General features: G+C 42.0%; 1 protein-coding gene across 3 annotated transcripts in view; it reads right to left on the bottom strand.

Moving 5' to 3' along the window:
• OSBPL2 (oxysterol binding protein like 2) overlaps positions 1–23237 on the bottom strand; it is a 79584-nt gene extending 56347 nt beyond the window's left edge. The window contains exons 1-2 of one of the 3 annotated variants that reach the window (XM_063146855.1): positions 23125–23237; positions 10296–10322 (exon numbers count right to left, since the gene is read on the bottom strand). The gene's annotated coding sequence lies outside the window, so the exon portion shown is untranslated. Of the gene's footprint in view, positions 1–10221; positions 10259–10295; positions 10323–23124 lie in introns of those variants that run through there. The other 2 variants (XM_063146864.1, XM_063146872.1) reach the window with 2 other exon arrangements.
• Positions 23238–23454: the final 217 nt, after the last annotated feature.

Below are 23454 nucleotides of genomic sequence, written 5' to 3'. Positions count from 1 at the left end.
ATGAGATAGTCTTGACAGAGTTCTCTGATGGCTTTTTAAGAATTCTATTGAGGAAAACCCCAAATAATATGTTGAGCAAAAATGCATTGGATTTTTTAAATAATAAAAGTATTTTTTTAGAGAGTAGTAAATTAGAGCAAAGATGGGCAGAAGATAAATCTCCATTTGTTTTGGACCTCAACTTCTAGAAGCGCTTGCAATATGGCCAATGGTCAGGAATGCTGGGAGTTGAACACCAAAACATCTGGAGATCTACTTTGTGCCCATGCCTGGATTAGATGCCCCAAATGAAGTGTTGACGGGGTTGGCTTGAAAGTTACTGAAAGAGTTAACCCTCTCTCTCTGCAAAATTCAGTACTCATTTCGCTCATCCCTAATGAGTCAGATTTCTCAAAGCAGCATAGAACTAATCTAATGCTTGTGTGATCTCAAAGCCCTTTCACTTCCATTGATAATTCTGTGTGTGCAAACAAAGAGATAGAGTAAGCAAGACTATCAGACCTGCATCCAAATGTGCTGCTACCCTCCCAATCAAACCTCTGAAAACCATGCCTTATAAGCAAACATGGGAGCAGAAATTTATCACAAGTGCATTTGAAATTCCATCTCACAGCTGATTCACATGACCTGAAAAGAGTAATTTGCTTACTTTCATTCTTCAGAACAGCTGCAGAAATAATTTGCAAAATACACATAGAATCATAGAATAGCAGAGTTGGAAGGGGCCTACATGGCCATCGAGTCCAACCCCCTGCTCAATCCAGGAATCCACCCTAAAGCATCCCTGACAGATGGTAGTCCAGCTGCCTCTTGAAGGCCTCTAGTGTGGGAGAGCCCACAACCTCCCTAGGTAACTGATTCCATTGTCGTACTGCTCTAACAGTCAGGAATTTTTTCCTGATGTCCAGCTGAGGAATGTGGTAGGTAACTAAGTCTTTGGTTTGGTACATTCAAGATCATGGTTGTACCCACCCCCACCCCCACCCCACCCCATTGCAATATATGTCTAAGGCAGACATTAACATTACCTTATACATCCTACATGGCCATTTCCCCTCCCAGCCTATACCAATTCTTACATTGCACTGCCCACATGAAACTCTTGTTTTGCGAGAGGATCCAACATGTGTCCTTGTTTCTGCCTATCACACAAACTCCTCCAATAAAGAAAAGGGTGAGCCAAGGCTTGACATTCCATGGCTTATGGAGACAAATGCATGTTGGATTCTTTTCCAGCAATGGCCCATGATTTCACCAGGAGGCAAATGAAAAACAATAATCAATTTGCCAGAGAATCACTGGAACTTGATTAGTGTTGGCTGGATCACAACTACAAAAACTCAGGGCAGATAGAGAGCAAACCAATAAGATTCAGAGCAGACAAGAAGCACAAGAGAAGCAGTTAACGAAAGCCCAAGAGCAGAGTAAGGAGGAGAAGAAAACAAGAACAAAATGAGCAGGTTCAGGGTCACAGGCACAGCTAAGGAGTTCCAAGTACGAGCTGCTGACCAGACTGCCAACAGCTTCTAATGTGGGTACTTTCAAAAAGAAACCAAATAAGAATCAATAAGCTTTCCTGTTTTTAGATTACAGTTATCTGGTTTTCCAATTTTTTGTTTATTGTTTCTTCTATTTGTTGTACAGCTCATATGTAAAACTAAAAGGACTTAAATATTTTTTTAAAATCTTCTGGATATCACTTCATTCCCAATCATAAACTTGATGGTCAGCAAGCACTGATATCTGCAACTGCCTTTCACATTTTGCAGATCAGATTAAATTTTCTGCTGAGCAAAACAAAAAGGAAATAGCAAAAAGATACAGCAAAGCAAACCATTTAACTGTTAAAAAGACATCCTGATCGAGACTCTGAACCTAATGTGTGGGGTGGGGGAGGGAGGGAAGCGAGGGAAGGAGGATGATATAGAAAAATAGTCAGGCAGCTCCAGTCATGATCAGCTCTCTTATTTACACATTGTTTTAAGACTCAGTCAAACACTAAGGAAAACTAGAAGGGCTTATGTGGCCCTGACAGTACATAGCAATCTTTCCTCTCCTCCTTGAATAATTCCTGAAGTTTCATGAGTGTAATAAAGCCAAACAGGTTGACCAAGTTTTTATAAATAACAAGATGCCCTAGAAAGCTGAGCAATGCAAACACCCACACCGTAATAAGAATTCTTAAGTTGGCTGCAACAAGGTAATTAGATATTCAAATTTAAGCTGCTGGAAGTGTGTATCAGCATCCTTGAATTAAAAATAGTTCTAAAATGGTGTCAGGCAGATACGATCTGGACTTAATGACAGATATGACAAAGCACAAACACTACTTTCCTCTGAGGGAATAAGATGTTAAGGGTACAATCCTATGCACCACTAATGTTTCAGATAGGCCACCATGTAGGATGGACAGATGCTATGGTTGCTATCCATGCCAACACCATCAGTCCCCAGAGAGATGTTGGAAAGGTATCCCATGCCCCACATTGTTTCTCTATTTCCAGTTTTACTCATGGAGTATGGGATCAAATCATGCCTTAAAAGTGACATAAAAGTCAGCCCTGAATTAATGGATAACGTAGTGTTTTGCAATGAGATCTAAACTCCTGTCTAGAATCACTGAACTAAGGACAGATGTTCATACAAAGCAGATTTGCACAATGGAGGGCTCTTGTCATTTCTCCAAAGACATGAATTTCAAAATGCTGTCCAAAATTACATCACCTTCTACCCCCTTATCCCTTCACTCAAAAGAAAAGGTTATACTTGAAATCAGGTTACATCGTACAATATATGAATTCTTGAAATAGAAAACGTATCATATCCTTTTTACGAACAAGAGCACTTGCTGTTGCAAAAACGTTGTTGCTATACAGTGGTGAGAAAATGTTTGTGAACCCTAATGATAATCACAGAAATTACCATGATAGCCTTCGTGAATCAAAACCAGGTAAGACTTAAATGAAAAGGCAAGTCTCTCAACTCTTCAGCATAGCTACAAGCTATAACAAACAACAAACACTGCTTCCCTATAGAATACTGGTATCAAAACGCTGCAAAGTCCTTCTTGCAGTCTTTTGGATTTTGAAAATAAATATGAAAAGGTTTTCAATCCTGACCATTTCCTCAGTTTTAGACAAGCACTTTTACCCTTTACTGACACATTTGGTCTACTGACTACAACACCTGCGGAGTGGCATTTATGCTTCCAAATGAATGGTTGCCATAACATTCTATTAGATGCTGGGCAAATGAGCAATACTAGATACAAGTTCATTAGTTTAATAGCAAAACAGTGCAAGTATTTTGGCATGAAACAATCAGTAGCCAGCCATTATTTTTGGTCACCATTGATCCTGCATCTCCTCCAAGTGCTCCAGCAAGTACAGAGGGCACCTGCTTTGTGTCCCCCTAACAGTCAGCCACCGTTGATGCCTATCCCCCTCTTTTGATCTTCCTTACTAACTTGGTATAAAATAATTATCTGCCTTTACACGAAGAATTTGAAAGCAGAACCCTAAAAGAGACTCACATAACTTCTTTCTCCACAGTACAAAACAAGAGATGAGACCTTGTTCTTTTTTAGAGTTTCATTCAAAAAATGTGTCCCAAACAGGCTCTTGCATGCATTCCAGGGAACATAAAAATGGCAGGGGGGGCAATCTTTGCTTACCTCTCATAAACCTCTCATAAACCAAGACCAACTTGCTTCACCTTCAGAATCTCTTTGCATGAGTACAACCTTAATGGGCTGGTTCAACAGGATTTTTTTTTCTTTTTTAAAAAAAGGTCTCTCACTTTACTGCTGGTATTCATCTTTGTGGACTTCTGATCTTATATGCTACACACATTGTCCAGTCCCCCACCACCACCAGCAATTAATCCAGAAAAAAATGGTATTAATGGGAAATGTTTCAGGAAAAACATCCAGAACACAAACTGGACCGGCAACAAACTGTATATCCTCATCTCCTAGCAGGAGTGCTCCTGTTCAAGATTCCAGACAACCAGGCAATCATGTCCCCTCCAGATTATTATACTGTACTATTAGAGACTCAAGCAGGGCACTCCACCGCTTGCCCCAGCTTCCTGTTTTTTTCCCCTTCTTCCAGCTGAGAGTCAACATTCTGTGACTAATGAGCTTGCACAGTCCTTATTGGGCTGTTCTGAGTTTTATGTGTGTGTGAGTGGGAGGCTCCTGTAGTTTTCTCAAAACATTTTAGTACTTCTGCACACTTTGGAGTTCCCCCAAGAATGCAGACACCTCCCTCTTGTTTCTCACTGGTCCCAATCCGCTTGGCACTCACTACTCGGGTTCACTATTAGAGGGAGCGATTTTTCTCATTATTGCAGAAAGTGTGCTTGCACTCAGTAACCAATCTACACTATTCAAATATTAGGATGATGGCCTATTTTGAAACTCAGAGAAAAATGCAGCAGAGATCTCACAACTATCATTTTCCTAGTAGATGTTCATCGGATGTTGCAATCATATGTACTCTTACTTGGAAGTAAGTCTCAATGAACTCAAAAGGAACTAACTTCTGAGTGAACATGTTCAGGAACCAAGTGTAAACATTCAAAACCTAAGTTTACGGTCACTCCCATTCTCTTTGGCCATTCCTTTTCCTTATGGTGGAATATGAGGGGTGAATGAGGAGTTCATGCCTCTCACAGGAATCATACTGGCTTCCTCAAGAAAGGTGCAGCTTTCCATTTAGAACTTTGGATGCCATTCCACCTTTTCCCACTGGGAAGACATAATACACATATGTCATTCTTGCTGTGTCATATAATATTCAACAAAATGTATGCAGCGTAGATTGTACATTCTGATAAGTCTATACATCTTGCAAACTGACATCACTACTTCTGATTACCCTGATCACCCATCTTTTGCCAGACAGCAAGTTTACATAATTATACGTCCCCTTCATTTCCCTTATCAACCAGACTCATCAATGAAATGCAAACAAACCAGAGGGCAACTACTATCACTTATGTCAGCAAACCATCCAAGTGAGCCCATTTGTGTCTCCAGACTTAGCAACAGAGTGATGCAAAGGGAGCTCTTGCATCATACTCCATTGCCAACACCTTTGAAAAACATTCGCAGTGCAATCCTCCCTGTACATGTCTAGTGAGAAGTAAGCCTCACTGGGGCCAGATCTACACCAGGCAGGATATAACACTTTGAAAATGATTTGAAAACTGTATATGAAGTGTGTCATGGGCCCCAACAGTTGTCAATACTGTTATAACCCGTTTTGAAGCAGTAGTGTCGATCCTAGTTCAATGGGACATACTCCCTGAATACAGACTTGCAGCTTTAGAGGCAGTGCATACAACAGTATTTTTCACTCCTAAAAGCCCTCACAGACACTCCGTCTTTGGGTTCACACAAGCAGCCATACGTCAGACCCAGATGAGGAGTTCACCAGAGCAACGTCGCTGTGTTCAATAGACGGAAAACATTTCTCCATGGTCATGAACTTGCAACAACACAAACTCCCGGCTCATGTGTTAGGGTTGCTTTTATGCATCCTGTGCACCTAGCAACTCACTAATAAAAATTTTACTTTATTTACTTTTTTATTGCATTTTTATACCACCCAATAGCCAAAGCTCCTTGGGCAGTTCATTTTGTGACAAAGCACGACATGCCTCAATGAAAACACGTACAGCAGAGCAGATGAAAGCCTCTGTCCAAGACATCATTTTGTGTCAGTGGAAACATAAAACTGACACCAATTGCTGAAGCTAATTTGAACAGAATGCAGCTTGTCAAGAAAAGTAGCTTTTGAAGACAAATTGACTGAGTAAATTTGTACTACCCTTTGTCCCTGAAGTTAAACTACAAATGGAAGTTTCAAAGTATGTTGGTCTACCATTGACAAAGCACTTTTCTAGTCAAAGCTAAGTAGTTAAGTCCTCTTCACCGTAATATGGGGGAGGGGGGAGAGAGGGTTAACTTTCCACCATTAAAATGAATCTGTTTAAAAGTGCTTATCTCTGGCTAGCTTCTGCCCAAAATGTATAGCCCAACTTTTAAGACTTCAGTGTTTATTTCCATCGTCAGATACTCCAACTTTCAAAAATTATGCTTAAGGATGGCTAGTAGCCACAATATTAAACATTTGTGCAAATGTTTTTTTTCAGGCAGCACCATTAATATACACAGAGGTTTGAGTTCCATCACTTTAAAAACAAATAAACCTAGGTCTCTATTCCAAGGCGCTTAAAATTTGAATTCTGACAATTAGGCAGACTTGTGAACAGAGCTGCTGCAGTCCTATTGATATTTACCTAGGAATAAGTGCTAGTGAACTTACTTCTGAGTAAACCTACTTAGGATTTTCCTGCAGATAGATTTCTTTGGCAATACTTCTTAGAAGTCCAGTTAGTCTCAGCAATCAGCAATGTGACAGTAGGATAAAGAATAATTAATGGCCAACTAATAATCCAAAGAAGAATGCTTGCATACTGAAGACCAAGTAGGGATATGGAGTGGGGGAAAGGAAAAGAGCCAGACTGCTTTCATTTTCGTAATTGCATTTTCTAGGATACAAAAAGGAATGGAAACATTTTCAAATTTTGAGAAATGGTGTTTTAATTGCTTTTCTATGGCACCACAGCCAGTTTTAAAATGTTTGTGAAGATCATCTGAAAGAAATGCTCTGAATGTTAATAACTGAAATAATCAGCATTTATTAAATTTTAAAGCATTTCTTTTGCATGCTAATGTAACAAAGTTCTACCAAAGTGACAGAGCAACACAAAACAGAGTTTGATCAGACTTCAAAAGTTACAGATGAACAATGCATAAGTATTTTAAAAAGTTCTTGGGCTTACATGCTCTCTCCCCTGCTTCTCCAACTATGGGGAAAAGTGAATGAATGAACCTCATTTATCTGAAACGTGTATCTCCCCAACCCTGTGAAATAAGTCCTGCCTTTCACTTCTCCCTGCAACAATGGGAACAGGAGAAAGGCAAAACAGAAGTGTTGAGCCTCAGGCCCTCTCCTAATTTTTTCATAAGCTTGAACCAGCTGAACATACCATGACCCACATCAGTATTCTTGGAAAGCCAACATTTATTTGAAAATCTTAAGTTACCAATGATATTTCAACTGTTTGAACTAAGTAATGCATATATTCATGAGAGTTTTCCTTACAGTTCTCTCAGGGGGGAAAAACCAAAATGAAAGCTTCAGTTCTTCTAATAATTGATTTATGGAATTACGTTACTGACTACATTCATCTAACATGAACATGCAGGTGCGCGCCCGCACACACGTACTCTCTCAGTGAACACTGGTTCACACAACACAGCAGCTACCATGGCTACATTTATCTATGGGGGCTGTTGTGTTGTGCCAAGAACCCATGGACACCATTTATCCACGGCACTCACAGGTGTCTGGCTTACTGTGGCATGTAATCCCAGGTGGCAGGGGTTGTTTGAGGGTTAGACAATCATCAAATAACCCTGAAACAAGCGATGGCTTATTTGAGGATTATCTAACCCTCAAACAACCCCTCCTGCCTAGGTTCTCACAAAACAACAAGCCATGGCAAACCAGGTGCCTTCAAGTGCCATGCAAAAATGGTAGCCGGCACAACACAAATGGCACCAGGCAAAACACATCTTTGAAACTGAAAACATATATAATCTGATTATATTTTAAACATATGTAATCTTTTTTCCTAATTTTTTTAAGCCATTTTTATCCACTCTGCTATATTGTTTTTCTGTCAACAGACTCGTTTGCCTTGTGTGGCTCCACCACCACAAATGTACAGAACAGCATATCCAGCTGGTATTTTTGCAAATGAGATTTCAGTCAGAGAAAAAGAAACCAAACGCCCAGATTAGGCTGGACAGAGCCAATATCAATGAGATGAAAAACTGAAATGCTTGACTGAATTTCCTTCCAAAGTATGTGAGTGTAACAGAGGCATGAATTCATTTTTATGACACGTTAAGTATAGATTTATCATGTTTATCAAGAAACTTAAATGCAACTATGTTGTCTTTTATATGAGAGAGAAATTTAGTATTTTTTAAAAAATCTGAATTCAAAAACATTTAAAATTCAAAATCTGATTTTAAGAAAGTATTTCATCCGCCCTGTCGATCAAGCAACTAAGGCCTTTGCTAGACCTACCTGAAAATCCAGGACTGACGAGGGGAGAGCCCGCGATGCAACTATCGCGGGCTCTCATCGTAGTCTACACCTCAGGCGCAACAAGGTCAAGACCCGTCGCGTCCGCCGTTTTTGTTTCTTTTGAATAGGGCTGGATGCGCACAAACGCTCGTGCACGGAGGTGAGTTTTTTGGTTTTTTTAAAAAAAATATTTCCCTGCTGCCCCCACCCTGCCCCCAATCTCCCCACCCTGCCCCCGATGGGCACAGCACTCCTGGGGAGTGCTGCACCCCGTGCGAGGCTCCCAGCTACACGCGAGTAATCATGCGCAGCAGGGAGAAGCCGCTTCAACGGGCCACACACTCGCGGTCTCGGGCACAGCCCAAGATCACGAGAAACATCGGGCCAAAAGTGATGTCCATTATCCCGGCGCAAGGGAGGGTTGATCCCTGCCTGAGCCCGGGATCCCCTGTGCATCATCTGGACACACAGGGGCGATCCTGGGTATCAGTCCGGGATAACCCTTCGTCTAGCTAAGGCCTAAATGTTGTAACCCTACTTATTTTGCTTCAATAAACCTTTCACACAATATCTACTCGTCTTGACATCAGTTTGTACTTAACCTTTGTGCTCACAATTCAAGAATCCTGTACTGAACCTGTTTTGTATTAACTGGCCTTTGAAATTTTCTAACAGAAACAGCAGGGGGAAAGAAAGGAAATCACATCCTTAAAAGCAACAACTCCAAACCCTCTTCTTTCATTCCTCTCACTTTACAAATACTACTTAATTATTTACTAGGAAATTGATCGTTTAAAAGTAGTCTGCCCAGCTTAGTATTTCAATGGCTGAAAGCACAACAGCAAAATGTTTTTAGTTCTGAAAAGTAGAAGTATTAGCTGGTGAGGCTACACACCTTTCTGAGAAAGCCAGATACAATAAATATACTCATCTATATGAAAAGATAAATTCAACAGCGTATGAAAAATTTCCTCTTCCCACCATAACCTCAGAAGCACAATCAAACTGTCTGCATAACTAACAAGCTTTCCTGTTGTGTGAACACTGGTGCAAACTGTCACTCCCACTTCTTTGAAATAATTTTAAGTGTTTTATAAACAGTCTCTTGGGCCCCAAAGCAGAGACACAACAGCCTGGTTCAGATTGTCATTCCAGGCTTCATAAGCCATGACATATGAAGCCAGGAACGAGCATCATGTTCCTCTACTCGTGAGCTCGCTTTGGTGTGAAGATCCTGGATTATAATAACACACAGTTCCCACTGCATTTGAACCATGGAAGTCCGGTTTAAAATTGGTTAACAAGCCAGGAAAATAAGCTGGGATTTATGCAATGAGGAACCCTTGCTTAATGTAAGCCAGGTATTTCACTCAAGGAAAAGCACACTCAGCCATAACACTTGTCCTAGACTATACGGAAGCTTGCATTAAACCATTTAAAATCAACTATTTAATCACTAAAAACATCTATTCTGCAATACCACCTCTTATCCACTTGTGCACTATGCAGCTATAGCTGTATTTGCTTTTTAATTGCCTTATATGATGAAGATTGTGTCCTATTTTTTAATTCTATATATTGAATTGTATATTTGTATTCGTACAATCCCACATATCTAGACAGAAATGTGTTGAGTTCAATGGGGATTACTCCCAGGCAAATGGGTAGAGGCTTAAAGCCATAAGCATTTAAATAAGCGTGTTTCTTTGGAATAAATATGGAAGTGGTGATCAGAGATTGCTCCCCCACCCCAAATATTCTCATATTTATGTTTCTTGTAGAAAAACCCTCACATTTAAACTAGCCGTATAATTTACTACTAGCTAAATCATGTGGAAACATTTCATTGAAAGGAGAGGTGGAATTGAAGACAGAGAAGGGCACAGCATATAACTCATAGGTGTTCTTCACTGCTCCAAGCCATTCTGAGAATTCTACAGGTATCTAACAAATTAATCAATGCCTACTCACATTCGCAGTACAATTCTATGCATGTTTACTGAGAATTACTATGTTCAATATGGCTCACTCCAAAAGATAACGCTGATCTTACCTGTGAAATTAAATATAACTATAACATTGATTATACAATGCCCTTGTAGACAGATGTATTTAAATACTTCGTACCTTTTGTTCAGGCCTGGGATTTGTTATCTAAAAAGAAAAACAGGTACAATTTTAAACTTAGTTAAGACACGGCACCTTTAGTTTTGACAAAGCCAAACGTATTCGAGAACATTCGCCTGCTCCTGAGATGGTAATGGCAATTTACAAAGTTGCAGAAGTGGGCAAGGAGACCATTTCAGCATTTTCCCCTTCCAATGAGTTCTAACCATTAGATTGTCTCATCCCATATATATCTGCCCAGACCCTAAGATATTCTTCAGCAGTCTCTCTCCAGGAGCTACCATCAAAGAAAGTGAGATAGGTGGCTACTAAGAAGGGTTTTCTGTGTTGTGCCACTCTAGTTATGGAATGAACACCCCAGGGTGGCTTGCCTGGCACCTGCGTTGTGGTCTTTTCAACACCTTCTTGTTTTCCTAGGCATTTTGGTCTTTCAATTTCTGTTGTTTCAAATCTGTTACTATACTTTAAATCTTTGCACTGCTGCTTTTATTTCATTTTTTATTCTTTTTACACTGCAGTTTTAATATTTTAAATTCTATTTTATCACATTAGATTTTATGGCTTTGGCTATTGGGCCATATAGAAATGTAATAAATAAAAATTTAAAAATAAATAAAAATAATCATGAATGGTTCTGTAGCCCAAACATGGTTGCTCCTTAGTACTACCAGTCAAGAAACTGCACACACACACACACACACACAGAGTGTGGTGCCTTCTTACCTCTGGAACTATAATCCCACTGGGTACCTGCATGCCCCCATTTTTTTCCTTTTCAATTGATCTGCCTATTTCTGAAATGAGGATAGGAAAACACTGCCTATTGAACCTCCCCCAGTGTGTTTTCTTGACCTAGAAAGGCTTTAGAAACCGAACTTCACTTTGCTTATACGAATGGTTGCATGCTGTTGAATCGGGCAATATTTTTAACTGAGCACATAAATCTGACACTAAGTCAGATATGCTCTAGTTGTTTAGTGTCTTAATATGATTATTATTTATTTTAAAAATGCAACCCAAGGATAAAGCCAGTCCTCTTATAACATCTAGTCTGTTTCAATGGTGATAAATTTTCCTGTTAGCAAATTAGACTAAATAATTGTCCAAGTATATTTTTAGACTGAAGTAATGAGGTGAGGAAAGTGGAGACAGCCAACAGAATGGCTATTGAGGATTAGAAATTAAAGATTACATGCCAAAGAATACTTCCAAATAATATTTACCATAGAATCTATGCTGAAAGCAATGCTTACATCCTGAATATTTATATACCTAACACCGTCATGTTGATCCCACATCTTTTACTAAGCTTTTTCAGCAAACACATGTGCCTTTAACAGTTCTCCCACTATTCAAATTTACTTAAGAAATTTGGAGTAATCCAGACAACTAATACAGAAAAGGATCTTTAAAAAATCAAGTCATGAATGAACAAGAAATTCTTAAATAAATTATCTGCAGTAAAATAAATGCTAACTATATTTAAAAACCATTTCGTAAAGACAATGTTAAAGAGTCAAATTTAACTTGAACGTTAGACAACCTGAATGTCCAGCATATTAATTTATTTCCTGGGTTGTACTGGCCTCAGATGCCTTCTAAAGCTGATTGAAAGATAAAAGAACGCTAGTGTGGAAAAGGTTGCAGTAACAAGGTTGTGGTTTTGTTGTTTTATGTAACTCAAATGTTCAAGGGCAGCTTGCCATAAATTACAGCCTCAGCCACATGATTTGCCAGCACAGAGAGACCTGGAGCAAATGCTAATCTGCTTGCAACTAGCAAAGCTTGAGCCTGATCGACTGCCTTCTACCACTTGATCCGTTCAAGCAACTAAGCCCTGGGGAGGGAAACTACTGTAGGTTAGACATGGAGTAACCTTAGATCAATGGAAATGGACAATGCTATATTGGACTGGACTGGCTCGTTTTAAATATACCAACTGTGAAGCGGCCAAGATTATTAAATTGCCCATTTGGAGCATCACGACTGCAAGTAAATATTTGTATCAGACTTTGGCTCCTTTTGATATGAAGTCAGATTCAAAGTCTTTCCTATGAAAAGTGTCACTTCAGAAAAGTGTCTAGCCTTCAACAGGTTTCTGGAATAAACCATTTTATCACATATGTACCCTGACGTTTTCCCAAAGAAGTCAAGAGCAGCATACATGGAGTTATACCATTTGATCTTCCCAACTATTCTATAAGGTAAATCAGGCTGAGAGATTGAGTGATTTCTGAAAGAGCATCCAGTCAGCTTAATTGCTAGGAGCAGCCAGGTTCCCCTTATTCAAGGGTGCTTCTAAAACAGAGGGCTCCTACCACCACCAATGATCAGGCATTGTGTAGCTATTCCATCTTTTCCCTCCTTAATGGTAAGACATAGCGGGAAAACAAAGGAGAGAAGACAGTGACATCTGGACCCTTCTCAAAAATTCTTTTTTGAGGCAGGGCGGTTGCAGGATAAAAACCTAAAGGTATTCCATGTCCAAAATCCTATCCATTTTACCACAATGGTGACTCACAATCCGTTGAATCAATATTCCTAAAATTTTATGTATCAACCCTACTTTCCAGCTTACTAGATCTTCCATGCGTTCTGTCCCAAGTATAGCTGCCTAACCTTAGAACAACAGGCATTTCCAACCGTCACTTCCAACGAGGTAACTGAGGCCCATAGCAAAGATGGACTCACAGGACACACCTCCCCTTCAGCAATCCCAGTGGGACTGTAAGCTATTAATCGCAGGCCTGGTAATGATCCCGTTAGCCAAAAAAAAAAAAAAAAAAAGCATGGCTACCTCCCAGTTCCTTAAACACGCTCTTCAGTTTGAGGAAATAATGAGCTTAAATTTTTTTTCTGACTTCACTTTCATGATCTTGTTTATGAAAGTTCATTCATGTACACACTTTCAGAGAAAAAATACATATATCCTGCCTCATTCATTCTTGCCAAATTAAAAATGGTAGATGTGAAGAAAAACATTTCATCATCCAATTGCTATTTGAGGTTACTGAATCAAGCAGACACAAGTTTCCCAGAAGTTTTAATCAGAAGTCGGGAATGTATCCCTGGAACTCCAGCTGTAAAAGTAGGAGGTCAAACTAGACACTATGGCAGCAGTGATATTAATCACATTTTTACTTTATTCAGTGTCCGATGTTTACCTAAGGGGAGAGAGAGGGGAGAGAATCGACCCCATCTTCCACCTATCCTTACCTCCTTGTACTCCCTAAATTCAGGTACTTTTCTACTCAGTGGAGTCGTGCTGGAGGGGGCTGGAGGGGGGTTATACAACAAACTAAGGAGAGGGAAAGTGCATTTGTTTTGCAACGACAGCAATACACAGGAGGAAGGAGTGCATTTGTTTTGCATGGAGGGAAAATAATCCAGACTTTCCCTGCTCTGAAAAGAAACAAAGCATGGAGGGGAAGAGGCGAAATGAGTGCAAGACATGGATGACGTCATGTGAGTACTGGGCTGCAAAACCACATACCAGGAATGGTGAGTGTGCGATAAATCACTGGTGTGATGGAGCCCCAAGACATTCTCCAAATGCAGCCATGCTTATAAAATCCATATGATGCAAACTCCAATCCTTATTTCTCTCTCGCTCCAGCCCTTAAGGGCAGCTTACTCACATAATTTGTTGTTGTTTATTCGTTCAGTCGTTTCCGACTCTTCGTGACTTCATGGACCAGCCCACGCCAGAGCTTTCTGTCGGCTGTCGCCACCCCTAGCTCCCCCAACATCAAGTCTGTCCCCTCCAGAATATCATCCCTCCATCTTTCCCTTGGTCGGCCCCTCTTCCTTTTGCCTTCTACTTTCCCTAGCATCAGCCTCTTCTCCAGGGTATCCTGTCTTCTCATTATGTGGCCAAAGAACTTCAGTTTTGCCTTTAATACCATTCCCTCAAGTGAGCAGTCTGGCTTTATTTCCTGGAGTATGGATTGGTTTGATCTCCTTGCAGTCCAATACATTCAGATAATTAGTTTGTTGTGGGCTCTGTCTTGAGCCAGACTGAAATAACAGAGATCCTAGGTGCCCCAAGATCCACCAAACCAAGACTTTTCGAAGCCTGATCTTTGGTCAAGATTACTTCCCACTCCAAAATGCACTGTCTCTTATTTTGAAGTCACAAATGCCTTATATCCCCACCTAGCATTAGTTCTAAATAACTGGCAATATTGTGAAATGTTATAAAAGAAGCCCTTGAGAATAGTCTTACATGCAGATGTGTTAGTGTCCTTGCAGAGATAATTTATCACTGCATACAAGCACCATTCCTGAAACAAATTTCAAAATATCTTAGTGCAGAAAGGCCCGAAGGGTGTAAGTGAGCCAGTGCATGAAAATTTAAGAGTGAAGCACTGAACAGCAATGTTATATTCATTATCTATATTAGGGCGCAATCCTATGTCCCCTAGACAATGTCTGGAGACATAGGATTTTTCAGGTTTTGGGATCCAAGGTCAGAACCCAGGCTCTGACCTCAGGGCCCAGAAACAGCACTCCTCGCAACCTCTGTCTTGTAACCAAAAATACAGGATTGCCTCTGTGCTCTGGCCACCCTGCATTGGATAGTCACCAACCTAAAAATTCAGAGGCTAACAACTATCTCCATAGGATTAAGCCTTTAATTGCAGGCATATAGCCAGTGCCATAAGGCACACATAATTTTCATAATCTGGCTGCAGGCCTATACATCCTCTGGGTATAAAGTTCATATGAAGATTCGAAATATGCAACAATCCAATTACTGTGATCACTAACCTTTCTGCTGCATTAAAATGCTTTCTTTTCTAAATAACTTGCCTGCTTTTTGTAATCTCAGGCTGATTAGTTGTGGGGGAAGGGAGGAGGGGGAGAAATACATAATAATCCACAGATGTCAGGGAGCCATTTTTTATAGTAGTGTAGATCTGTGCATTGCTAATGATCTGGAACCCTGTTGTTCTAAGCCATACAGCTTTTTTAAAGCACACAATTTTTAAAATAAAAAACACTACTCCAAAAGTACTCAGAAATCCCCTACCAATCAGTGCAGTGCAGAACCAGTTTCATCCCAAACACAGGGACAAAATGCAGACAATGCACTTCCACAGCAGCTCTATGTATGTATGTTTGGACATATCCTTAAAGAAACTTCATGAAGTTCACACATCAGCCAAAGTAGTAGCCAAGGAGAATGATTAGGGGGACCAGGAAAACCCCGGAGATCTCCGGAAAATTAGGGATCTCCAGGGCAACTGGGGCTGGACCTCAATTTATCGGGCATGGAGGGAGGGCACACACGTCTTCTCTGTCTTCTGGAGGAGCTCAATTCAGCTACGCCATTGGCGTAGCTGATCTGAGCACTTCCTGGAGACATATAACGCCTTCCCCACCTCGCACAAATTGAAAGGGCCATGCTTGCTCTCCAAGAAGAATAATGCCTGGCCAGCTGCCATGGCAGCTCAGAAGAGGACCAGCAGCAGCTGGAGCAGCCACCCACCTGCGGCGCCCCAGCACAGAGCCTAGACCCACACTTGGCTGCATGGGTGAACTGGTTGCTTCTTGGGTGGGTGGGGGGGGAAGAAAAGGAGGACACAGGGGGGAGGAAAAGACAGTTTTTGCTTGCATTTAAAACAATGTTTTAAAGAGAGCCACTCTTTCTTGCTTAATATTAAATCACACTGAATGGTCCTGAGAAAAGATTGCTACAGTGACCCAATCATTCTCTCTTCTTTCTCCACCCTTACTTGGGATTAAGTCCTATTAAACACAGTGAGGCTTGTTTCTGGTTAGGGAACAATCCTGTGCATGCTCGCTGTGGAATGCTGGGGTTTGTAGGACTTTTTTTGGCTAGAGGATTGCACCTTTTGCCTCCCTTTCTAATCTTTCTTTACTGCATACTTCCCTTTTTCTGTTTGGTCTAACACTGGTGTACCCCCTCCTAACTACAGTGTTCTTTAGCTGTTTTTTCCCCTAATTTGGAAAAAAAGGAAAATAACAGATTTTCTTTTCTATTGATCTTGTATGAGGACAGCAAAAAGAACTACCACAAAGAAATTTGTACAGCAACTAAAAATACATGTTAACTTCAGATAGGTGTTCTTTATTTCAGCAATTTTAACATTAACATATTATGTAGAACAGGTTTGTCTCAATTGTGAACTGTAAAATCAGACATGTGACCAAGGTGACGCCCCCTTGGGGTGGTTATGTCAGGATGGGCACGCCTCCTCAGGGGCTGGGCATGTTGGGGTGGGCACGCCCCCTTAAGGCTGGCCATGTTGGCCTCCTTTTTTTGTTTCCCAAATATAGTCACCCTAAGAATGATCCCTCTCAATAAGAAACAGGCAGAAAGATGGAGCTACCAGAGTTAAGTTCCTTTTAAGGGTCTTTGAAGGGAATGAGGCTTAAAGGGATATAAAACTTTGAGACTACACTTCCAAATGATTTGCTCAAGGAAGTACTGATTATGAAATTCTTTCCAAAAGTAGTTTAATTGTTGGATTATCCTTCCTTTTCAGTGCCCTTGATACCATCGTTTATGCATAGAAAGGAACTGTCCCAATTATCTACATTTTAATTGCATGTTATTGTTTGTATGTAATACTAGTTAAATATAATAATTTATTCATTTATTAATTTTATGAGCAGCCTGAAGTGATTTGCTGGGAGGTGCATGCAGGAGGCAGGTACAGATACTTGAAAAAAAATGCTGTGCAGAGTTGCTAAATTACAAAGCTCCCCAAAGGTATATCAAATTCTTTTTGGTCCCTGCTTCAAACGGTAGAGTATTCAAAGAACTAACTTTGCTTACAATTGCAACGAAATATTTTACAATTGCAAAAATCTGTTAAATATTTTGGGAAGAAAGATTTGGCAATGAAATTTAAGGCTAGCATGTTAACTGTACAACTTCCTCTCATCTTATACTAATACCCAAGTAAGACCTCCATGCACTCTGTATTGCCCAGGAAAACCACCGCAGTAGTATTTATATTATCGCCACTGAAATCCTACTTACCAAAGTGAGAAGCACTTTAGCAATATTAACTTTCAACAGAACCTAGAATGCTTAACTCCTGTCTGAGATAACTGTTTGGCAACTGATACTGTATTACAAAATCCTTTGCATTTTCTACATGGGTAAACTACTCCACAATTCTATCACCAAACCTAACTCTGCAACTGCATAGAATGTTTTATATGGTAGTTTCATTCATCCTCGCAAACACAGTGGCCCAGTTCACACATCATGCTGAACCACAGATTAGCATGACATGAACAAGCACAAACAAGCTGCTGCGAGACTCAAACCAGAATTATGAAGCTTCCACTTTTTGTTAACCATGGTTTGTTGTATTGACCAGACTAACAACCTGTACATTCACCATATTAGTTTGAAAACAAACAAGTTGAGCTGCAGTTAATCAAAACCAGTAGCAAAACCTTCCAAAATCCTCCTCCTGGCCACACAGGAGAGGGCGGGGGAGCGTATGAGCCTGAGGCTTGCTGTGCTTCATTCCTAGCTGCACTAAACAATGGTTTAGAGCAGGGTTGATTTGATTTAAATCACTTCTCTGGAAGATTCAATTTTAATGATTTAAATCACAGTTTAAGTCACCAGTGAAGATTCTATTTAATCATCATTTTAGTAGAAGTATATTACTGTTTACTATAACCTTAATACATATTCAGAGATGTAAATTTCATTATTCTGAATTGTTTTCAGATTAATTTTCATTAAAAAAAATGGGATGATAATTTGTTCAGAATGAATTTGTGAAGTCATTAGGGAGATGTACTAGCTCCAACTGTTCACTTAATCATGATATTTTTGTCATATTGTGCCAGATTCACCACCAGCAAACAGGCTTATAAATTGTACTAATAAGACTGTTGAAGAAGAATACAAACCAGAAGAATAAACAAACAACAACATTAACAAAACGCATACATGGATTTTTGAATAAATTTTAGGCAATTTCAACCACAGTAGGTACAGAAAAAAATAAACAGGGTCTCTTTTATGGCCTGCAGCTGCCATGCTAGGTATTTCCTTTCTACAGTGAAGGATACAGGCAGCAAATGTTTCCTCAGGAGGACTACATGAATATGTTCACTTTCTTTTTCACTTTGAATTACCCTCCCCTCTCCATTGCATTTACATGGGATCGTCCTCCAGATCTACACAGACTCCCCAAATTCTCTATTCAATTACCTTCTCTATTCTTTGCATTTAGAGAGAGACCCCATGCTCTTATGCACGCCAGCTGCTGTCCCATCCCCATATACTGCTGTTAACATATTCAATTAGAACTTCTAATTGGTTTTCATGATGATGACTTTCACCCAAGCTCTCGTTTAACTAATTGTTTTAAGGAAATTTCAACATCTGATTTCAGTTTTTAAAATTCAATTCTGATTTTAAAAAATCATTGATTTTTATCAACCCTGGTTTAGAGTGACTTGCAAACTGGGCCACTGGTTGTGTTCAGTTGTAATGTTAAACTATGGTTTAATGTTGTGTGAATGAGCCACAGACATGAGATCAAGAGCTTTTAGTTGGACGAAGGTGGAAAAACTGATTAATTTTAACTATGGTTTACTGAAACAAGCCAACTTCAAACCATAGTTTATGAAGACTTTCAGTAAACCATAGTTAACTTCCTGGCTGTTAGAGCAGTACAACAATGGAACCAGTTACCTAGGAAGGCCGTGGGCTCTCCCACACTAGAGGCATTCAAGAGGCAGCTAGACAGCCAACTGCCAGTGATGCTTTAAGGTGGTTTCCTGCATTGAGCTGGGGGTCGGACTCGATGGCCTTACAGGCCCCTTCCAACTCTGCTATTCTATGACTAATCACAATTTAGGATTCAGACATAAAGCTAAACCTGCAGTTGATAACACAAGCAAAAGCAGAGAAAAGAGTTTATGAGCCTGGGGTTCATTTATGTAACACAAAATCAGCATTTAGCATTATGTCCAAACCAGCCTAATGTAAATTAGTAGCAGGGCATACCCTTGATTTGGTTTTTGCTCCAAGTGGTGAGCTAAGTAATCTGAAAATAGTTTCCCCCCCACCCACTAACCCCACTGTTATAGTCAGATCACTTCCTGGTGAGATTCAAAATCACAGTGTAACTTACTTACTTCAGGTGTGTGGAACCCATTCAGATTGACCGCCCCAAGAGGCTGATGGAATCTGATGGATTTCTGAATGCTCTTGGGGACTTTTCAGTGGAGAGAGCTGGTGATGCAGCACGAGACCTTAGCATCACTATAGAACAGTGAGATATAGAGGGGCTGTCAACTTGATTGCTTCGGAGTGCCCTCTCTAGCGCTGTGGAGCCCTCTCTGCTCCCTGGTATACGACTATGTTCATAACAGTCTATACAGGGCCACTAAAGGGAAATTATGGCTAATCTAGGATTTGAACATTGGCCCTCATTCAACAGTATCTACAGGGCTACCTTATCTCTCATGCGATCATGTCACACACTGTAAGGCCATGTTTAACTGTTATATACATGTTTGTTCTTACATAGGTGTAGCTTCTGAAAACTTCTATGTGGCAAAAGAAGTGAACATAAAAGTGCACAAAAGTTACACACCGTGGAGTCCATACCGTTCATATTTATCCTTACTTCACATCTTCAGGGGATTTATTACTTGGGCTCATACTTTTCAACAGAAGTGTTCCATATACAGCCTGCTAGGCCTCTTTAGTAGGACTGACAAGTCACAGTATTTCACATCTCTCTGACAGTTCCCCACTCATCTCATTATAATGTTATATTGATGTTACAGCCTGGTTCACATGTAACACCAATTCATGGGTTGTTTAATCCATGAACTGGCAGGGCTGTGTTGGAGTGAGCAAGTGCACTGCCTCTTACATGCTCAGTGCTTCCGCTTTGCAATCGCTTTTATCAACAATCCAGTAACGACCTGTTCCTGGGTTGTTTGATGTGACATGCTCACTCTGGGTTATCGAGAGACAAAGCCCAGAGTTTTAAACTAAAAATAAACCATGGATTCAACATCTGGGTTGTTTATCCCTCAACAATCCATGAGGGGTTAATATGTTGTGTGTGGGGGAGCTACCCACCCATGTTACTCACCCTCTGCAGAGTGGGTATGGGGAGCTTACTCAGGTGCCTTGTGGATAAATCCAGGCGATCATAGAGATGGCTACCTAGAGTGCCCGGAAGTGCCAGTGATGCTCTAGCCCGCACGGCCAATCTCTATTATCATGATTGCCGAGTGGTGGCTGCATCAGCTGACATGACCTCATTCCTGCCACAGTGGCGCTGGGATCTGCAGATACCACGGTGAGAGAATAGCCATGGGACCGTGAGTAGAGGAGGGGTAAGGAAGCAAGCTGCCTGGAATGGTTCCACAATCATGCGGAACCACTTGTCATGGTTTCCCTACTCCTCCCCAATCCTTCGTTCTGTTATCCCCTTACGTCCCACCCCGTGATTGTCTGAACAGGCCCAAAGTGAAAACCCAAGCTCTCAGTTAGGCAAACAGCAACTACTTCAAGAAGGAACAAAAGCAATCCAAACATTCAAGTCAATTCAAGATAACCGCCTTTCCCTTTGCTCTTAACCATCTTATTTATTTATTGCATTTCTATTCGACCCAATAGCCAATGCTCTTACCAATTTCTACACTGATGACTTTAAAGAGTACCACTACCTCTTGTTATCTCATATGCATGCCTTTAGTTACAATTCACAATGGAAGTATGAGCAAAAGGCTCCACATCCTAATTTCACTACCTCTACAAAGAGCAACACCCTCAGCTGTCAGTGTTGTGGTTTCAAGTCTTCACTTACCAAAAGGTGTAGAAAGAAAATGCTTCCCTATGTTCCAGCTAGCCTCACAATTTGCTGCAGGGGTAGGCAGCTATAGAAAAAGGGTAGCAAGCCTCGCAATAAGTGACACTTCTACCCCTAGGCAAGACAGTCTCATCACTAGGACCATACAGTGTCCAAGCTAAAAGGGACAGGAGACTTCCCCCCACCAAGGCACAAGGAAGTAACTAGTTTAGTGTATTTCCACTGTTAGGTGAAACAGACCAAGGGAAAAAGCAGCAAATGTTATGCAAAGAATTAGAAGGTCTATTTCCCACTACAAGGTTATAGGTTATTCCTCAGGCAAAATTCTCTCTTCACAGGAAGGAATTTATTTCTGTTGACACTGGCACATCAAGTTATATTCTGGAATCGATTAAGAGGAGTGGTCAGCCATGGAATGAGAGCAACAGACCTCAAAGCAGGGATCACTCCTGTTACCAGGCAAAATAATCTCACTACTGGAGCCTATCTGCACAGCACTGGTAGCACATAAGGCCCCACACTTATGGAAAGGAACTGCTCTGGAATGAGCTATCCCCAGTCCCAAGGTGGCTTTGGGGCTGCAAGATGCAGAAAATCTTGTTATTCTCCTTCCCCTGCCCTCTTCATCAAACTGTGCAGGGTAGACTCTCTCCTCTAAACAAAAAGTGACACGTTGTGTCACCTCCAGGTTTGAAATTTCAGATTTGAGGACAAAGAGAATACAACGCCACCACAGAAATAAGGCCACAATTTCACCGAGGGGTTGCCCCATCCCTGGAAGACAGAGATGAACAGCAGAGAGCATTCAGGCCTGTAGTGTAACATCTGATCCAAATACCATGAATATCATAAGCTGGTCTCCCTGTGCAACCCTGGGGAACTAATGAGAGGCGGAAAATGGGGCAAAAGGACTATGCCTTCTACGGGAGGGATCAGCAACTTGAGGCCCCAGGGCAAAATCCTACCTTACCAGAGTTACCAACTGACTGGGAGAAAGACTAAAAACAAAAGCGTATCAGCCTAGCCTTCTGTCCTGTGATCTGAACATCTTGAACCGCAAAAACCAGCAAGTGAAGCTTTTCAACATGCAGAAATCAGTGTATCATCATGACTATCTGCAAGGCAAGGTGCTGATAAGAGCAGGAACAGGGGCCAGAGAGAGAGAGAAGCAAAAACAACATAAAGATAAAGGAAGTTGGCAACTCTACAGTTACCGGCAACTGAGAGGCAAGACGGGCGTGCAAAGGGAGCTGTGGTAATGGGAGTTGAGGGAGGGCTGAGGGGGGACTCTGTAAGCCTGCGTCCTTAAGGGCTTCCCCTACTCTCACCTACCCTCCTCCGCCCACAGGAACCTGCTCCTGGAAGGAACTACTTAGGGCAAGAGTCTGCGTGGAACATAAGATTAACTGCCTTGTACAGAATCAGCCCATTGACCCAGCTTTCTGGGGCTGCAGTCTGGAGAGTGGGTTTTTCTCTCCCCACCCACACACCTACACCTGGCACCCTCCAGGTGGTCTTGGACTACACCTCCCGTCAGCCCCAGGCGGCACGGCCAATGTCAGGGACGCTGTGGTCCAAAACATGATCAGAACTGGGGAAAGGCTGTTCCAGCGGGACCCCCGGGGATCCTCAGCACCGGGCGAGGGGATCCTTTTCGCAGGCAAAGCATGTGCTTGGGCTACGGGGGGGGGGGGGGGGAGGAAAACAGTCCCTTCGGCCCGCCATCTCTCCTCACACGGAGCCCTCGGTGCGGGTCTTCCTTCCCCCCCCCTCACGATGGGGAAGGGGGAGCGGAGGCCACTTCCCCCCCAGCCCCACTTCCAGGGCGCTCTCGTGAGGGGGCAAAGCCGCCAACCTCCCCAACAACCCTCCCTTAGGCAGGCCGGGCTCCCAGCTGCTTCCCTCCTCCCCTCAGTGCCAGGCGCTGCGAGCGGCTGAGGGAGCGGGGAGGACGGCGGATAAGCCCCGCGGGGCGGAGAGGGGGGGTCGGTTACCTGGCACCCGGCTCGCTCGGTCCCGCGGCGCGCCTGCGCGCGCTGCAAGCCCCCCGCGACGAGCCCCGTTGACACCAAGGCGGAAGTGAGACCCCTCGTCGCCGTCTTCTCAATCCCACCCCTCGTCTCCCTCCGCCTCCCCTTTGACAGGCGGGCCGCAGCTCCTAATCGGGAGGCCCGGGGCGACGTGACGAAAGGAGCGCCCGCCTCCCTCGAACGGGCCAATGGGCTCGGCGTATGCTAATGACAGGACGGGGTTGCCGGAAGAGCGCGCGCCCGACCGCCCCGCCCCTGCACCGTCGCGGGTGAGGCGGCTTGGCCAATGGCGTG

This window comes from Elgaria multicarinata, chromosome 1, assembly GCF_023053635.1.
Source record: "Elgaria multicarinata webbii isolate HBS135686 ecotype San Diego chromosome 1, rElgMul1.1.pri, whole genome shotgun sequence".
NCBI classification, from domain to species: Eukaryota; Metazoa; Chordata; class Lepidosauria; order Squamata; family Anguidae; genus Elgaria; species Elgaria multicarinata.
Note: the sequence above shows the minus strand (reverse complement) of the source record. Positions and strands in the feature narration are given on the sequence as shown.